Source organism: Schistosoma haematobium, chromosome 2, assembly GCF_000699445.3.
Source record: "Schistosoma haematobium chromosome 2, whole genome shotgun sequence".
In the NCBI taxonomy this organism is placed as follows: domain Eukaryota; kingdom Metazoa; phylum Platyhelminthes; class Trematoda; order Strigeidida; family Schistosomatidae; genus Schistosoma; species Schistosoma haematobium.
This window is the reverse complement of record NC_067197.1, coordinates 32,655,797-32,662,712: the sequence shown is the minus strand read 5'-3', so window position 1 is coordinate 32,662,712 and position 6,916 is coordinate 32,655,797.

The following is a 6,916-nucleotide window of genomic DNA, read 5'->3' as shown; positions in this document are numbered from 1 at the left end:
AAGCGGTGTAGAGGGTGTAATCAAGAGACGTGATTTGGTAAATATTTGGCTAACAGTCACACCCAGGAAAATAAAAGTAAGGAAACAGAGTGAGACCTCCACGTTTCATGCCGAATCGGACTGCAGGGAGATTTCAGGAGTTAAACGCTCACAGAGTGTTAAGACGGACCTCGCTGGCAGGTCAGTCATTTCTCATAAGTTAAGAGAGCGTTCGGAAAAGGAACTAATGGCTAGAATTGAGCACGACCTCAGTCGCATTAAGTCCATAATAAGCAATCTACTCTCAGAATCAGTTTCAGAAGTTAGCATCTGTAGGTTTTATAGAATAGGAGAAAATGTGGGTTCTGAAAGCAATCAGAATAACCGCCTTTTAAATGTTAACTTTGCTTTGGCTGAAGAAAGAAACCTAATGCTCAGAAACTCACACAAACTGACTAGATCTGGAATATACATACGTGAGAATTTCAGCCTGATTGATAGTGCTTGATATTGTGAAGTCACATTGGGTGGTAATGCAAAGTTCTTCACAAAATCCAAGGTGTGCTACACAACTACTCGCAGCCTATGAAATGAAATGTCGAAGCTCAAGACAGTGGTGGATATAGAAAAACCGCATGTGATCGTTGTCTCGAAAGCATGGTTAACGTCAGAAATGTTTGATAATACAATTCAGTTGACTGACATTTTGCCCAGTAGGGCTGATATACTGAACTGTAGGGGAGGTGAGGGCTATCCTATACGCGAAAAGTACCTTAACCATATGAGCTGTCGAGGCAGTGTACTATGACTGAGGGACGTGTGAAATGGTGCGGCAAGATATTGAGTTAGTTGTAGTATGCCGCAGTACAGAAGGTGTAGTAGATAACATCCTCACGAATAAGCATAAGCGGCTCGAATTACTGTGGTATTCAATATGTCACTTGACCAAGTTGTGTTGCCTACACACTGGAAGGATGCAACCGTCACTCCCATACATAAAACGGGACCAAGAAAACTTATTTATGACTACAGACCTGTCAGCCTCACCAGTGTTGCGGTTAAAATACTGGAAAGGATAGTCAAATTGATCATAATGGCATTTGTCGAAGAATATGGTTTCTGAAAAGATTTATCTTGCACAACAAACCTCCTTACAGAGGAGAGCAATACATAAAGGCTATAAACAATGGAAAATCAGTGGATGTTGTCTACATAGAATTCAGTAGGGTATTTGACAAGGTACCAACAAATATTATATTCTGACGATGTAAAAATTTGGCGAAAAATAACGGGAGATGCAGATGCACGCGCACTTCAGGCAGGCTTGAATATTGTGGTTAATTGGTCTAAGGAGTGGCTGTTACCTATCATCGCGGCAAAATGTCTACACGCACTTAAGGGATACAAAGGTTGGTAGGAATAGCATAGGGGAAATGCCTGTACCTGTGGCCCGGTCTCATGAGGATCCTGGAGTGACAGTGAGTCATGATCTTATGACCACAGCCAATTGCTGGAGGTTGTAACCAAATAGTTTCGGACTCTATGAGCTTTAAGACAGATATTCACCAAGTTAGATACTACTATGTTCACTACAGCACACACAACCTTGGTGAGAACTAAGATTGAGAACTGCATTCAGGCTGCAAGCCCCTGTTTAAAGGGTGACTCAGATAGCCTGGAACAAATACAAAGGGAAGCTACCTGTGCAACTCCAGAACTCGGATTTAATTATACAAAGTGCGGCTTAAAAAGCTAGACGTCTTTACTCCATCCTACCGCAGATTAAGAGGTGATCTGATTCTCATGTATAGGATATTAAGAAATGATTTTGGACCTAACATATTTCATCATTTTCTTCTCACTAGATCGGAACATGGCAGAGGACATGTCAGGTGAGTAGAAAAGCCAAGAACGAATAAAATACCAGTGTCATACAGATTTTCTCGCCGAGTCATCAATTCTTGGAACCTGTTACCCAAGGCAGTGATATCCACATCTCTAATTGATATGAAGTTGACAGTCGTTTATTAACACTCAGATTGAGTGGAATCTGTCACATCAACACATTAGTGAATGTTCACGTTTCAACACAAGGAAACGAAACCGTGGCATCAACCACCATTGCAAACATCGCAATTCAAAACTGATGCCCCATTTAAACTTCACATTCCACTGAAATCGTGCTATCAGTCAATGCTGACCAGTGAGAATAGCCTATAATTGCTGTGAACAGGAGGGTATAGTGGCGAATAATGTACAAACAGGGGATAACTGAATTCATATTTTATTGGTGATTGGTCCAATAAATCAGCTTTAAAAAGGCACAAAAAACCGTAGATCAAGTTTTTATCATACGGAAATCAAACATAATAGATACAGCCGTGGATATTCACATGTAAGCCTCTCAATTCATCAATGCTTTTCGCCAGGTAAGGCACCAAACCACTTTGAACCACAATTGAGTCTTATCAGAATTCAAAGAGGTCTCCTATTCATCAACCAGAAAGTATTATTTCCATGCTCTGGTATGCTTAACATTACTCTTCTAATCTAGTTTTGTGTGTTGACAATGAAAACATTCATGTCATCAACAACTTCTCAATGTAATCCATAGTTATGAGTTCACGAATTTGATTTTTAGGCTGTGACGTAGCACGCTGTATTATATAACAGCCACTTGTATCCGTCTCGTCTTAGTTACCGATTCCAAAGCGTTTTGCATCCAAATGGTTTCATTGTTTTTTAAGGCGTGTTTTCTACCTCCAATAGCATGTCGAACGTAACGAAGTTATCTGTTGGTTGATAAAAAATCGTTACTCCAACACATCCAATTGTCCCTACTTGTGTTCTCGTTTGCTAAAGTATCACCTCGTACTTTGGAAACACAGATTATAAGCTTCATTTGGTTTAGTCTCACATTCATACAAATTCATCTTATTCCCCAGGCCACCGGTTACTTAACTTTTATATAATTTTGGACACAACGGTCATCCAGATTCAATTGTACCAGGTTAAATAATCTCCTTCAGCCTAACAACAATTAGCTTATAGTTCCATATGTATAACATATACCTTTACTATCCACAAGTGTAGTGACTGTTTCAGTATCGTGATGGGTGCTAAATCCCTTGACAAGCAATCCCCGCTTGTTTAGATCCGTGATGTAAACTCCTATACTATTGTCCTCCATATACGCCCACCTGAATAGGCACTTACTCTAATGTTAAGAATTACAAGGAACCTGAATAAAACGTTTGTATGTAATACCTGGATAACTTTTGGTCAGGTTGACACTTTCATCACTCATTCAAAAGTTGGGGAATATCAATTCAATCTGGCCTGAAGGTGACTGGCCAACTAAAAAACATTCACCGCGTGAAAATCCAACAGTCACACAGCAAGTTGCTGGTCAAATCATTTAAATGAGTGATTTTAGTTTTTGGTGGTATAAAGATGACACATATATTTGGGGTTTGACAATGCCCTGTAAACGAAAGATACCAACGCAGTCAAATTAGATGTCGGTAGTCAATGGATTCGCAGACGAATATGAGGGTTTGTCTCTGTGTTGAGAAGCGTTCGATCTAAGATGGCTAGTATTTGAAAGGGATGCTTGACACGGGATACGCTTGAGTTGTGCTTGTTGTTGTAGTTCGTGATTCTGGCTGGTTGTGGGATATATTTCCTTATTCCGAAATCGGATGTCTCTCTCTAGATAGCTCTGCTGGGATGCGTCGGAATAGCTAGCTTATCTGTCATTGTGTCACAAAGTCTTCTTTTCGTTCTCAGATTAGGTGAACTCGTAGTCTCTTCAAACATGGCAACGACTAAGAAGGATTGCTGTACTATAGCGAACGAAAACTCAGGTAGGAAAGACAGGTTTATTGCGCTATGCAAAATCACGGAGGCCTTTCATAAAATGTGGAAACTATACGCTAAATACATTAGTTGTACAATTTTCCTCACTTTTCTTATACATTCTTGTTCATCCTTGCAATTCTGTTTTATTCGAATTCCTTGTTTTTCCTCCTCTTCACTTTTTTTAATCTTTCGTCCCCAGGCTTTCCAATTTCGACCGGTGCACATATTACTTATATCTGTCAGTATAAGCTACATATACCACAATACTACTCCTTCAAATCAGTTCAAAGGCTGGTCCAAACTAAGTTCTACGGGATATTAAATATCCAAAAACTACGACCAAAAGCCTTAGTTTTCCATTAAAATACTTTACTTAATCCCTTTGTAACGGTACGGATATGCACCTGTCCATCTTTGCTAATACTTATGTCCCATTTACATAAGAAGCAAATGCATCTATTCCTAAACAGGTTATCTAGAGGCGTCATTATTTCATTTTCGCTCTTTTATTTAATGACTATCACTTTATGCTACTTTGAGTGCTTTGTTAGTGACCAAAGAAGGTCTTTCTAACTGTCATAATAACCTTTATGCTCAAGAAATTTCAGTTTTCAATGTGGCTATCTAGTTTGAACTCTTAGGTTATTGCCATTGTAGTTGGGAATTTGATCTATATGGGTTGGCTTTTGATATACTTGATTCTCCAGCTTTCCTGTGTCGGTTCGGGTGGTCGATATAATAAATAATGATAGTTTGCTGCCTAACTCTTTTTCGATTATGAAATGTTTGTCACTGAAGATGTTGTTGATCAGATTGTAGATATTTTCCAGTTTGCCTCTTCTGATAATGAAGACTCAGTCGTCCACCAAACTAATCCACATTTTTGGTTTGATCAGTACATCGGACAAAGTGGACACCCTTCCTTCATCTTCACCTGCATAGACATCAGTTAGCAGCCAAATGCCATAACAAATCTTCACTGTTATCAATGTATGTGGACAACTGTGGATAAAGTCGTCCGGAAAACGTCGGAATTTCGAACAAAAGGAATCTAAAGAACATGGGGGAATTTTCAGAAATTATACACTGAGATCAATGGACAATCACATGGAACTCAATTCAATTAATCAATCAGTCAGAAAACACATAAACATACCAAATACCAAAAGCCAGATTAAAGAGAGAGGCAATCAAAATAAAGAGGCTGATAGTGATGAGCTGAAGGTTAACAATAAACAGCAAAGACCAAGATTGACAAGACAAGCTGTGAATCATATATGGAAAAATTGAAAGTAGTTCACCTCGACCTGAATTTTGAGCTGGTGATGCTACTCAGAAGAACAGTCGAAGTTCCACGGCCAAATGATCGAGCTCAGAGAATGAAACTTCACCATAAACGCTCATTGACGGCATGTCAAAGCTACAGGAGCTAAGTGATTACTTTTATCTTACTCTCCTTTATGCCTTAACACCGCTCGTAGCACTTCTACGGGTATTTCCGAACCCGAGAACGGGCAGAGGAGGGTTGGTGTGTTGTTTGTACGAACTAATAATTTATTTGCACTTGATGACCCGTTCATTACGAATTCCAAATACTGTGCGTTCGTTTGGTTCTGCTTGGAGTAATTTGCTCTGTTTCGGGAATTCCTAGTTAGTAAATTATTCGGTCTATGCTCGTTTACGAGGAGTAACAGGCGTAAGTAAGTAAGTAAGTATAAATAGATCGAAAACCACTTAAATTCTGTCTTACCAGTTAAAGGATATTTATTCAGAAGAATTATGACGCCCCATGATGAGGCGATACCACTAACAAACAGAACTAAAAATTATGAAAGTACATGGAATGCTCGGACAATGTGGAAGACCAGAAGGACCAATCAAATAGCTACGGAAATGAAGAGATACAACATGGCAGTACTCGGAATCAGTGAAACCAATTGAATCCAAGTCGGGCAGAAAAGGTATGATAATCAGAAGTATTTGAATTATAGTATGAACTAAGAATCCCAGAAATAACGTAATCGGATCAGGAAGTACTAGATAAGCACGAACGAATGTACTGTATTTGGAATTCGAAATCAAGCATTCAACAGGTACAACGGTACCATTACTTCATTCAAACACCACGAAAGGTTAGATTCGGGAGAGATGCTGCTATACTTTAGTCCCGAGGAAGAAAATGCTCCACACACTCAGGGAGTTGCTCTGATGGTGTCCAAAGGAGCACGAAGTGCACTTATTGAGTGGGAATCTCATGGATCCAGGATCATCGAAGCATACTTCAAAACAAAGAGGGAGGGAATTAAAATGAATGTTATCCACTGTTATGCGGTCAACAATAATAACAACGACGACGATAAAGATCAGTTTTATAAGAGGCTACAACCGATCATAACGAGGTGTTCAGGAGACGATCCGACAATCGTGGTGGGAGACCTAAACGCCAAGGTAGGGATGGACAACACTGGGCATGAAGATATCATAGGACGACATGAACTTGCAAGAAGGAATGAGAATGTTGAGAGATTTTTAGATGTATGTGCGTTCAGCAAAATGATTATAGATAACACCACGTTCTCACACAAACGCACACATAAAGCTAGATGAATCTCACAGAGACCCAGATTGATCATATTTGATTCAACAAAATGTTCACAATATTCAAATAACAGAGAAATAGATGGGTAGAACACTTTGAAGAACTCTCGAGTACTCCAAATTCATTGAATACACCAGTCATCGAAGCAGCACACACAGGCCTTCTTATTCCGATCACTCCATAATTGATCGACGAAATCCGGATGATAATCAGATAAACCAAGAGTGGGAAAGCAGCAGCACTTGACAACATACCACATGAAGAAACAAAGTCAGGCGTAGAAGCAGCTGCAAGCACGTTCCACATTCCATTTTGTAAGATGTAGGATGAAAAACAGGTTCCAACAAACTGGCAAGAATGACACCTCACCAAGATACCAAAGAAATATCTGGAAAAATGTAAGAACTACAGAGGTAACACACTACTATCGATACTGGGATAGATTTTCAACAGAGTGTTGATGGACCAACCGAAAGA